The following is a 13,841-nucleotide window of genomic DNA, read 5'->3' as shown; positions in this document are numbered from 1 at the left end:
GTTTTGTCTGTAGATATTTTTTCCTTGAAAAAAGAAAAGATTGTCAAATTTAATCTCACAATTGTATTGTGGTGCATGTACAGCAATTTACATTGAACACTGAAAAGGCTGACAGATACAGCATGGAATGAAAATACTCTGCCTGGTTAGGTAGATGCAAGTTTATACTGCAACATGCTCTGCTCTAGTTGTCTTTAGTAGTTATTATTAAATAAAGGAAATCAAACCACTCATCTGCAGCTTTTGTCTGAGCTGAATGAGCACAAGCACAGTGTATAAACTGTATATATCGATTTCTGACTACGTGTACTGACAACTGAATTTTTAACACAGATTTTTAGTTTAGGAATAGAACCTGAAAGTTGATGCTTTCCTTCAATTCCACTGAAAATTCAGGGGCTTTAGCGGTACTAAGCTGTTCAGAATCTTGCAAGATTATCCTCTAATTTCTAAAATAGAAGACCCAATTAACAAAACTTTTGGTGATATTAAAGAGAAAGTCTGCATGCATGAGGTCAGGGGGCGGGGTGGTTTCTCTTGAAACTAAGAGACATCTGTTTCTTGTGGCAATTCTGAATCTCATCAGTTATTTCTGTGGGATTTACAGAAGACTGAAAAATGGGAGTTTCCAAATTATCAGTACTGCTTTATATGGTTAGCTTTTCAGGTTCTGCATTCTGTATGAGTATAGTTTCATGTATGTAGTCTAGTTTTTAAAAGAATCGGTAAATTATTCAAAGCGGACCACTTTGCATATAAAAGTATTAAGTAGTATGTTTATGTATGAAAGTAAACATTATTTAACTGTCTTTGAAGAATTTGCCCTAGTTTTGGATAATGAAGCCTTTCAATCCCTGACAAAAAGAATGTTTCTATTTTGAAATAATAATCTTATTGGACGGATATATTTTAAAACAATTCTATGATATTTGCAATGGTAGTCTCAGTTGACGTTAGCTTTAAAATATGTGTTCTCCAAAAATATTTATTTTTCAAACACTGCTTTTCCTTCATTAATAACATGTATCTCTTGTTTGACTATTTCTAAAAATTTCCTCACAAATTATCTTCTTTGCCACATTAAATCCATAAACTCCTCTAAAACCCTTACATCTCCTTTTATTTCAGAAGCACATGCAATATAAATTATATACCCTTTTTGATTGACAATTAAAAAAAAAAGAGAATATGTCAATTATATATGATTATAACATAAGTCTTGCTTTCCTGAAACCCAGCCTTAGCACAAAAATGGGAGATTTCAAGATGAAGTATCTGCAGTAATTAAAATTGGTCATTATTTTACAACCAAAATAGTGCTGCCACATATGCAAGCAACTTCTCTGAAAAAAATATTACTAAATTCTGCAATGCATAGATTTATTTTTTTTTATAAGTAACATGCTTTGGAAAATTTCTCCTTCTGAAGCAATTTGCATTCAATACAGAATTATGAAATCAAGGACTGTCTCCCTGAGCCACATCTAGCTCATTACTAAGCAGTTTTGTTGCTGGTTTTAGTTTTTCAATTTCCTCTTTCCAACACTGTGCATAGTATCTTTTTGTTTATTTAATTAATTTTACTGTTGTTTTTTCCTGTCATTCTACATTTGCTTCACAGTTGTGGGAAGAAGAGCACTAGTCATTTATGAATCTCACTGTAAAAGAAATCTTACTCTTATGTGAGGGTTAGAGTCTCTGTGTCTCTGATGATCTTTTTTTTTAGAAAGAGAAAATGCTGTTCTAAGCTAATAATTAGGTGGAAAATACTTCTGGCATCTAGTTCTGCAGCAGAAATTTACCGAGCCTTTAATACCCTCTCTATATATGTTTTCTGTATGCTCATTTTATGTTGGAATATCAGTAACATTAGAATTGTACTCTAATATTAGAAGAGACTAATGGGTGATCAGAGTAGGAAACAGTCTCCATCCACTCTTTTCCACCTGACTCAGTACCTGGAAATGTCTGTTTGAAAACTTCTCTTTGACAAGATAAGGGCCTAGAAGACTTAACACAGTAATTCAGCTTGGGAAGTTTTTTATGAATATTGATGCTGTGAAAAGCATCACTTGCCTTTTCCAGACATTCTGCTTATGACCCAAAAACTACAGTGGTGTTACAGGGGTTTTGTGTACGAAGTTCTTGAGGAGATGAAGCATCTTTAACAATGTTATCATTCCTGGTTTACAGTAGTTCTGTTATTGATGTTGTATTCTGATAGGAACTGTGTCTTCTCAATTCACAATCTTTGTGGATGCTCAATGTGATTTCTTGACACAATAAATGACAATCATCAAGGATGTGAGCTAAATGTACAGTTAAGTTTGGGTATTCAAGCAGTTACTCTATTCCAGAGAACCGCTCCTCTAGAGCTCCTCAGGTATCATTAGGCTGTCCTTTCATGCAATGACAAGAAAACTGTAAGAATGTATTTACTCTCTTTGCAGTGGACTGTGAGATAGAAGGCAGTTTCTAACCTTAATATTAACACCCCAAAATAATGCAGCATTTTGCTCTTAAATGTTTGAAAAGTAAAAGTAAAAGTGAGTTTCCTGTCTTTGTAATACCCAAGGGATTTGCATACCTTCAGGCTTCTATAAAAATAAAAGACTATTTACTTCTAGTTCACTGGGTAGAATTTGTACAACCTTAGAACTAAATGCCAATGCACTCATTTACTTTCAGATGAGGAAAAAAAATTGAGAAGAAAAAAAATATTAAATCCCATAAAACAAAAAAGCAGAAAGTAAACTTTATGGAAGCCTGAAATAAGAGAGAAAATATCTGCTGTTTAATGCAGATGTTGCGTCTTAAATAATTAGGTAATGACCATTTTGATGGTTACTGAATCACTCTGTCTTGTTTAACTCCTTGCATTGTTTTTCACTTGAATTGAAGTACACTTTCCTTGTTCCTTACATGTATTTTCTTACTAGAGTACTTCCTACACAAGTTGTAAGCAATAATAATGCACATTTTGTTGCATGACATGAAAATCCAAAGTTTTTAGAAGCCTTGAGCACATGGCCAAGAAGATTATCATGTCCTCAGTGCACAGAGAACATCAAAAGTAACACAGGCAAAAGTCTGTCTGCTGGCAGGATGCACTTTTGTCACTTTCTTCCATGGACTCACTTTATTACAGCTATTGAGAAACATGGCATGAGATCCCATAGTCATAAAGAAAACAAAATTAGATGGTGCTGCACAAGACCTATCTACTTGTAGAGACATTCCAAGTCCTAAATATTAGTCTTCTGAATTGCAAATGCCATTTATATGTGTAAATGGTTCAAAAAGATATATATGCAATATGAAAATACTGGTAATTGAGTAGTATGTACCCAGTTCATGTGAGCCAAATAAATAATAAATAAATAATTCTATGCTCTTACTTTTACCTTAGATACTAAAATTCTCATCGGGGTCTAGACAAACATCATTTGGCTGCCTGCTGCTGATTAAGAGATGATCATAGACAGAGAGTGCTCTGACAATGCATCTTCAAGGTTTAGGAAGAACATTTGCTGTTGAGATCAACGCATATCAATCCAAATAAATCACCATCATTTGGCTTATTTCCACTGACTTAGAAAGGTTTGCACAGCTATGGGTGGAAAAAAAATGTAGTGGCTTTCTGCCCTTGACTGAAGATAATAGCAATAAATACTTTTGTCTAATGCTTTTCATTGGTTCTTGACCTACAACATCTGGGGCAGAAAAAAAATAGCATGGTCTTATATGTTTCACCCTCCAAAAACAATTGCTGAGTGTCTTGAATACTATATTCCTTTTCTTAATAAATTCTTCATAAGTTTTTTGCAATTGAGGATCTACTGTGCTTCTGATCCCTGATTTACATGATGTATACATGCAGTTATTTTTACAACAGTTAATATTTGTATATCTGGTCTTTTCAAACAACTGCTTATCATTTTCCTGGGAGAGAGACAGGCCCTATACAGGGTGAAATCGTATTTCCACTGAGTTAGTAGAAGCTTTTATCACTCCTTAAAGTTGATCATAACTTCACAAATGTGTCTTACACCTTGATTACATTATTTCTATATTTTGGTTGCAAAAATTAAGATACCAAAAATACAAGTGTTTCATCCATCTCTGATTCTTTCTAGATGAAAACCACAAGTTCTCCTTGCTTTTGTATGACACCATTTAAATGAGAAAGTATTAAAAGAAGCGATTACTTATATGCCATGTTGAGAAGTCTGTGTGAAGTTGCACAATTTCCATTATTTTCTAGGTCATCGTAGAATTAAGTATAATCTGCCTCAGAATAACCAGGTGAGGATAAGAATAACACATAGTGCATAGCACTAGTCTCCCATGATGAATTTTGAAAAGCAGTGCAGAATACCAGTCTGGTCTTGTGTAGACTCAAGACACATTCTGATGTTTCTTTATACACTGAATTTCCAGAAAGTTTCTCCTTTTTTTGCAACTTCTTTGTGATCAAACAGCTGCAAGTTACCTCAGCCTATACAGTCCATCTGTCTGGATTTCAGGGGTTTTTTTGGTACATTTTCCATTACCAGATTCAATGCCTTCCTTTTGGTATTTTTTATTTCATGAATGAATAGAAAATTATTCCTTCCCTGACATGCCCAAGTCATTGCATTATTTATGACAACTTTTCTCTCACATTGGTTTTCTTAAGTCTTAGTTCCCTTCAGAGCCTGTTTTATAGCTTTCTTGTCAATGTAAAAGAAATGTTTTCTGTATATTCCAATTTTAGTTTTATTTCAAATAAAAATAGCTACTTGTCTGTTTGGGATTTTAAAATATATTTATCCATACAATATTAGAGCAATGAATTACAGCATGAACTTGGATAACTAGAAACCCACCAGTGCAATAGCAGAACTAAGGAAATAATTTCTGATTTGTAGTAAATACTTTAACACATGTTCTACTTTGAACCCTTTAATTTCCTATATGTAGACATCAACAATTTATTTTATTCAGCTAAATTTTTGCTGTAAAATGTAGGGCTGCATGAATATCTTTGGAGCATGTTTCTGCTGTCTGACAGACTGAATGTCAGTCTTGTATTTTAAGGCCAAACTTTAACACTTACTAAATTTTAAATGTTCTGTTCTTATTCTGTAATGTGTACTTAGAGTACCCATGCTTTGAATGATTCCTGAATCTTTAAAATGTAAATGAGGAACTTATCTTGTTGCTTCATAACCCCTTGTGAATTCTATGTTCCATCAAAATTCTCATATCCTCCTCAGTATAAATATAGCCTTAATTCTACTGCTGCTTGAAAACAAGGCAAATGGGATTTTTTGTTAATTTATTTATTTATTTATGGCTTACTGACATATGATAAATTCCTCTGCAGCTTCTAGGAGAATACAGTTTCTGTTGTGCAATTGCATATATGTGCCACTACAAAGATGATACAAATGTATTGGACATCTGTTTCATGAACAATGTCTTGTGCCTGACAGAGTGCAATATTATGGACATATTCTTTCAAATAACTTCAAAGTAAAAATGAAATTCAGCAAGAAGAGAAGACTGTCTTTAGTTCCTTAATCTTCTTCCTCTATACCCTTGTGGATTAATCTTCAGCTGTGAGCTTGGATAAATATGCCTGGCAAGAAAATGCTCTCTCTTTTTTCCTTGATTTTCTTTTTTTAGTTTTCTTTTTCTCCTTTAAAAAAACCAAAACAAACAACCCCCCACCCCACCCCCAAAAAAAACCCCAAAAAGAAAAAACAAAGAAAAACAAACAAAGCAAAACAACAACAAAAAAATGAAACAAACAAATAAAAAACCAGAACTGTTAAGCTCTCTAAACTCCACAGCCTAGAGTGCACATGATTGTTCTCATTGAAGAACTCTCCAGTGAGACCTTCAAGTTTCATACTCAACTATATTTGCTGGTCATTCTATCATTCATGTATTGGAGCCGTGTTCTTACTTTTAGTTTACTCATAGTATGCGAGTCTGATTTGCAAAGTTCACTCAAAAGCAAGTTTTATTTAAAAAGTTTACAGGGAAATGGAGAAGACATTTTGGTTGTTTTATTAATTCAGTCTTGACTAATAGGGAATTTGATTTGTTCTTCATTCACTATTTTTATCGAAGCTGATTTCTTCACATAGTAAGTACTCTAAAATATTAAGTGGATAATCTGTGGTGCATATCACATCAGTACTATTTTCAGTTTTCCACACAGGCATGGCTTCTTACAAGGAACTGATGTAAAACTACCCAAGTCAGGATAAAGACTTTTGTTGTTCACCCCATTCTCTTTTTATATTATCTAGCAGATAAACACAGAGTACCTGGATATTCTTGGTAATGCCTAAAACTTTACAGAAAATTAAAAAGTATTTTAAATTTATTAATCATCAAGGTTGAGTTTACTGAGTATGTGAAAACGAAGCTGCTTCATTCATTTTCAAGGAAAACAGTACTGTGGAATGGAGGTAGATCATTAAAAACATTGCAATTTAAACACACGTTTTTAGATGTGTTGTGGATGTTCCTATGGAATGAGACAATTTTCTATGTAGTTCAACTTATCCTGTTCAAATGTGAAAGCAAAACTGATTATTGGACAACAAAGAAGATAGAATTTGGTGTAGCTTAACAAAGGAAAGTAATGTGAGAAAAAAAAATCTGAAAATCATGGATCTCCTAACTTTTCTGAATGAATCAGAGCTCTTTGACTTTGTCAAGACTCCTGTTTAGTGACCTATTTATTGTCTTAAGAAAATCATTCCTCTTTTAAGGAATTTGTGGGATATTTCTAAATATTTTCTTGCAGAGGAATAAGGCGAATTTTCTAAACACAGTGGGCTTTATTTCTTTAATAGCTTCTTTTTGTTCAGAACATATCTATACTTAATATGATGCTTCAGTTTTCTTTCTTCAGACTCACAAAGCAGTTCTTACATTCCAAAAATATATGCTGGTTTGTATCAGATGAATTTCTTATCTAGACATTGCAGCTTTTTAAATTAAAATGATAAAAATTATGGCAATTGGGTGAAAAATCATATTATCAAATACCTTTTTAATATTCAAATTCACTTACTGAATAATTTCAGCACAATAGTCATAAACCTACAGCGTTTAGGACAGAAATATTCTCTTCATTCTACAGAGAAATGGAATAAGGAATATGTTTTCATCTATTTGTGGCCATTCCACAAAAAGGAAAATGAGGTTAAATTCATGGAAGAAATTATTTACTAATAGTTATACACTGCTCTAGAATCAATGGAAAAATCAACCACAAATGTACTGTGATAACTTAACGTTGTGAATGGGAAGTGTAGTTGCTCCCTGATGCACATGAATACAAGATGCTAAATTGTATGAAAATGGCCCTAGGATATTGATTCAGATCTTGTGTTGCTTTTGTATTTATAACACTGCTGTATTGGAAAGCATAAGAAAACACAACTTGGAATTTTTCTGCTGGTAAAGAAAATCAGGTAAAATCCAATATGGATCTGGAGTTCAAATCAAATTACAAACACTCAGCCAGTTGCTTTCTTTTTTACACTATTTACTTGAATATTTGTTTTCTTGGCAAAAAAACCAAATTAGTACAATAAAAGAAAAATGTTTATTCTAACATCTCACTTCTCTTTTTGCTTTGATCTTTCAAGTGGACCTAATCTCATGCTTGTAATATCCTAATCCCCTGCTATGGAAGTTATTGTGGTGTCACACGTACTCTGTATTATGTAGTTCCAGTGCCAGAAGGGACAGTGAGCCTTGCAAAGAGCAAGATATTCTGGGAAAAAAACCAAACAAACCAACCAAAAAACAAAAACCCCTTACAAACAAACAAACAAACAAATAAAAAACCAAACCAACAACAAACAAACAAAAAAACCACCAAAAAACAAAAAAAAAAAAACAAAAACAACTCAAAACCCCAAGCAGACATGTAAGCAATCTTTTCAATAATTATGTAACATGTGTCCAAAATTGCATAGTGTTACTTAAAGCATAAATTGTTCCACTGGGTTAGAAAAGTTCTCACTTCTTTTTTCTCTCTTGGGCTAATCAGCCCAAGCATATCTTTTGATTTCAGACATGAGGGCACTAAAACAGATAGTATTTTCTGTAAAAAACTATCAAGGGATGGATTTTTTCCCAAAATCATCAGATGAATATTTGGAAGGCTTGAAGAAGCAAATCTGTCTAACATTTCCAGAAGTTTCTTCCACTGGGAAAACACACAAGAGATAGAATAAAAAAGGAAATGCCCACTTCTTTTGTGGGAGGATGGGGTGAAGTTGTCATGCAAACACCCATAGTCTGTTCTTTATTTCCATAGCTTGTAAAAATATGAAGGGAAAGTTAGCTCTATCCTGTCAAAGGTTTCTTGGACTCTTCACTGGCCCATGGGCTCCAGGTCACACTGGTTTTGCTAGTGGCCTATTGAGTTAGGTTTTATGAAACTATAGTAATCCCAGTGTCCCTCTGGAAAAGGTATCCCAATTGCACATATATATATCTAGATATTCAATACATCCTCATGAATTCCTCTCATTTTCCTTCTCGTTGTGAAAGAAATACTGTTTTTTTTCTCTGACCTCTGTCTTAATGTTGTTTTTCCAAGAAGAAAAAAAAACAAACCAACCAACCAAACATAAAATACAAACAAAACAACCTTTTAATGTGCATTTCATATGAGAAAAGAATCACCCAGAATTGTTTTATCGATACTATAAATCTGCAAACAGACTGAAAGTAACTTTAAGATTCATTTTCATAGAGATTCTGAGAGCAACAGAACTGTAAAATCAGTCTGTATGCCCATTTAAGAATTTGTCCCTCCATTGTCCCTCTCTTTTTCCCAAAAGCATTAAGGAATGTGTTTTTAATTATCTTAAACATCAGATTAATTTCTAAATTGTGAACTGCAGTCCTGGTGGGAAGATACCTGTAAAGGCATAGCAAGAATAAAATACATCTCTTCTGAGAAGTATGGGAAATGTTTAGTAACATTTTCAACTCTTGTATTGCCCTTCTTAGGCTTATTTTTTTTCAAAACCATTAATCTCAAAATACTGCTGGCAATCAGTTTATTTGGTTGTTCATTATACTGCCCGTCAGGCAGTAAAATCAGCAAAAGCATAGGCTTGTTGGGCTGTTCCATATGTTTATTTGCTAGCATGTACAGAAAACAGCCTCACACAAAGATCCCAAAAATGCTGAATCACTCAAATATAGATAGAGTGACTGGAAGAGAGGTAGTGGCGGATGAGGAGAAAAGTCTAAAATATGGATGGAAAATTTCTCTCCTGACAAAGGAGAAAACAGGCCTTACTGTACCAGCCCCACCTGAACATTCCCCTAGGTACCCTCTCACAGGGTACCCTGGGCACAGAGATGCATTGCAATCTATGGGGTTTGGCCCCTCGTCTGTCCCACACCTCCAAACCCCACAAATACCCAAGGTGGCAGCATGCAGAGGTAAGTCAGCCCTGCAGCCTTTTCCAACATCCCAGCACTCACTGTTTGCCCCTGTGCCAAACTGCTCCATGAGATAAGGTGAAGGTACAGGATTTTTTGGATGACAAGATGGCTACTGTCCTTCCTATGACTCCTCATTCCAATTATGTTCCACTTCAATCACTAGTTTTATCTGTACAAGAGAGAAAAAGGTGGCTGGTGGCATATGGGAAGATTTGCAGTTCTGTGTATACTATGACTTTTGTGGCTTTATTGCACTCACAACTTCTCAGTATTCCACCAGCTAAATCACAGACTTAATACTTGCTGTTGTGCTCTCTTCAGAAGAGAGCAGCTGAGCTAAAGAGTTTGTAGTGTCAGAATCCACCTGAAAAGCCTCCAGGCAGATCTTCTGCCAGACAAGATGATCACTTACAGCATGCTTCAGCCACACCAGGTAGCCCAGGATTACACCGCTCTTGTTTTTTTCCATTATTAAATATTGTAGGCCATTGCATCAGTACACTGAGCAACGTGGTGGAACTCTGTAGCTTCCATTGTTCTCCTCAGCTCTTTCAAACAAAGAAAATCTTTCTCATTGAAGTCTGTTGTTGTGGCAGGGCTTTCTAATATGCCAGAGAGGAAACCAGGTGCACCACGTGCTTAGAACATATCGGTAGAGTTTACCAATAGATCCATGGTGGTCCTAAATTCCTGTGAGGTTTCATTACTAATCTTGGACTGGTGCCAGAAATGTTTTTTATCTTCCAAATACACGGGATTTTTATGTAGTAGAAAATGAGAGAGAAAATGGTTTTCTAGAAACCTATAAAAAAGCTATGGAAAAATATCTCTCTAAAGTAACAATGCCCAGAAACACAACATTAGAAAACAGTGAAAAAGTATTTAAGGAAACATTTAACTAATAATAGAAACACTGGGATTATGTCTTCCCTATATCTATCCCTCCATGTCCTTCAATGGGGAGAATGCATTTATGAGAAAATGTCAGCTGAAAAGTTCCCTTCACTAAAGAACATTTTGTAAAACTGTTCCTGTTAACATACTTGCTGATTTCTAGTGCTTTGGTATGCTAGTGGTGTAGTTCTACAATATTTTTCTAACTGATAATCCTTCTGCAAAATGGAATTCATTGCCTGTGATATCCTACACTAATGGCTCTGGTTATTGCTAGAGTAAAATATGTTTGTGTGTACAGAAATTCAGGAATCTTAAAAAATGCAGGACAATAGCAACCAGTGAAGGCAAGCTGTAACACCACGATACCGTAAAGCCTTTAAGCTGGGATGATTCTTCTTGGTGTGAATCAGGGAATGTTTTGGTGTACCAGGTACATGAAGACATATATTGGTCTTACCCGTGGTAATTTTATTTTCCCTGAAATCCCTAAAGAAAATCTTTAATAAATTCCATGACAAATTCTTAGTATCATGTGCAGGTTTGGAAATGTTTTCTTAATTTGAAAGAAATATTATAATCAGTTAGACTATTTTAGTCTTTAGGTAGTTCCAATGATTTCAGATGACTTTTACAAGTAGAATGATGCTCAGGTCAGACATGAGAAGTCTCTATACCACACTCACATCTGGTAGCTGCCAGTCCTGCCTTTGGATATACTACAAATGAAAATAAGTCCTATTACTTAATTTTCCTAACAAAAATTTTTAAAGTGTCTTTCTTTGTGTCTCAGATGCTATCAAAATGAACCAAGTAATGGAACTCTTTAAATCAATCCTATGTTTTTGGACAACTCCTCATTCATCTAAATTGCAGGGGGGGACAGGCTGGTTTTTATAAAGAACAGAATGAATAATATAAAATTCACCGTTTTACAAATAATTTTAGTAAAATAAATAAATCAGTGTTACCAGAATATTGCAGAATGGCTTATGTGAAACTACTGGCAAGAACAGACTGCAATGAAGTCAGTTCTGACACCTTAATTCATGGAGTTCAGGAAGACAAGTCTATCTGTTTGGCTAGTACATCATTTTTACACACTCTACAGAAGAGTCTTGGAAGAAATTTGTGATGAGCAAAAAGTTTTAATATTATTAATTTTTTTCAAATACAACCCAGTGTCATTTTGTCTATTTAAATGCATATGTGTTTGTAAGTCATCTGTCTTACATGTATGGAAACATGTAAAACTAAGTTATATTGGAAGGAACAGTTTGTAACTTTCATGCTAGTTTTTACTGTTGTTTTTTCCTACCCACCCAAAAATGCAATAAAGGTTTCTACCCTTCTATCGATACCAAAGTATAAGGTTTATGCATGCAATTTACTTTCCAGTCGGGTTGCAGTAGAAATTAATTCCTTGGGAAACAATGCCATTAGACATCAGCTCTAGTCTGGCTCAGTGTGGGATTCAGAATATTTTCTAATAATAGTACAATGCACTTAAAACAAAACACCAAAATTATACATTCCAGTCCCTAATTTCTCTATTACAGGATAAGCAAAAGCAAGACTGATTGAAGATACTGCTTTAGCAATGTACCAATCTCAGCAGCAGGAGAGATACTCAGAGGAGACCACAGTTTTCACCTTCATGATCAGTGTTAAAAAATTAAGCTGAATTCTGCAGTTATTACAGTAAAGAGTGGAAGTTGTTTCCATCAGCCAGAATGTCAAAAGTCTGTGTTATTTAGATTCATAGCTACAGTTTTATTTGCCAGGACACAATTTCTTATACTCCTTTTCCAGATAGTTAATTGTTTCAGTTGTGCAATTGGTGATTATTAGTTGATCAGCATGCAAGTACTCCCATGATAGAGATGTCCAAGTGGTATAGACATCTGAGTCTTTTTTTGAATATTTGACTCTTTAAATCTCATTAAAACTAAAAATAAAAATTTAAAAATCTATGTAAAATACAACTAATGCCATGGGCCAGAGATAATCTTTCTCTTTTGTAATATCTGAAGTTAATAATGCATGCAAATGTCACTAATAATACAGAGCATTTTATTCACATTCACTATTCTTAGTCTAATAAAGGATATTGCCCCATGTTTTTGAAGAAATGTTGCCTGCATTTAGATGGACATGGAATTTAAGAGCCTTAAAAGAAGCCTTTTTCAAAGGCCAGACAATTACTGCTTCTGAGAACTGGTTCTCTTCTGCATGCCCCAGATTTACTAGTCATATTAAAAAAAATCTTGACCCTGGGTCTTTAAATGTTTTCAGAATGAGCATTGCTGATTCCATTGTCTATGTTTATTAATCCTAGCTATAATTATTAGCCCCATAAAAGGTAAGCATTTTCAGATTATTATTTTAATAATAATAATTCAGGGTGAGGCTTTAGCTAAACTGTCCAGCTGAAATCAAGGTTATGATCCTTTCATAGCTGAGGTTAATACTGTAAATGCCAGTTATGTCCCTCGCTGAAGGACTGCTTCAGTAATTCATTGGAGTGAAATGACTTCAGTCTCTGGAAATGAAGATCCTGGAAAGAAACTGCATAAAACAGTAATCAGAATTCAGTGCCACAGAACTGGATAATTCTATCTTCCATCTTATTTAATTTTGGGGAAATAAAGATTCTTTTCTTCCTAAAATTCAGATTAAAGGGAGAAAGTAATTCTGTAATTTACACCTCTGACATTAAGATGAAATGCAGCACTGCAGACACCTGCTTCAGAATTGTCATTGTTTCCATGGTGCCACTTTCCATCACCTATTTTTAATAGTTTACACAACAAGATCAAGGGTGTCCCAGCTGTTACTGCCACTGTTGCTAAGCAACCTTTAAATCAGAGTTCAAGAAGACAAAGAATCATGCTTGAAAAATTTCTCAAGTGTCTGCTTTCCCCCTTCTTCTTCTGTCTACACTATTTTTCAGATGCCATGTTTTCTGTTCCTTTTTTTTGCACCTTTCAAATTCTATGTGAATCAATTGTAGCCTCCAAAAAGAGAATAGGCCACCTTCTAGTTACAACAGCCACTGCTTTATGCCAAAGTGGAAGCTATGGCATTAAATAAAATTCTTAAAATATTTACTTTTTTTTTTTCAATTAAATCCCAATATTTTTAGAGCTCTGCAACCTGCTGCTGCTGTTGTGTAACATCTGTGCATGGCTGCACTGTGGACTGACACACTGATCAATGGAGAGCGATTCAGAGCTTGCAGGGAATTTCAATGCCCCCCTGTGCCTTCTGGAATCTTAATGCTGTCACCTGCAAAAGGCTCAGAGGTCAAAAACACAGCAAGAAGGAAGATTTAAAACTGATTAAGCTGGAGAAGTTTGGGGCTGGATCTCTGTTTTAGAATGTCAGTATTTTTTTAAACTTTGTTGCTGAAGAACTAGCATCCTTCTCCCTCTACTACTAATTGTGTGACAAGCAGTAACATGTCTCTT

This window comes from Calypte anna, chromosome 3 (genome assembly GCF_003957555.1).
Source record: "Calypte anna isolate BGI_N300 chromosome 3, bCalAnn1_v1.p, whole genome shotgun sequence".
Taxonomy (NCBI): Eukaryota; Metazoa; Chordata; class Aves; order Apodiformes; family Trochilidae; genus Calypte; species Calypte anna.
The sequence above is the reverse complement of the archived record's forward strand: the minus strand, read 5'-3'. Positions refer to the sequence as shown.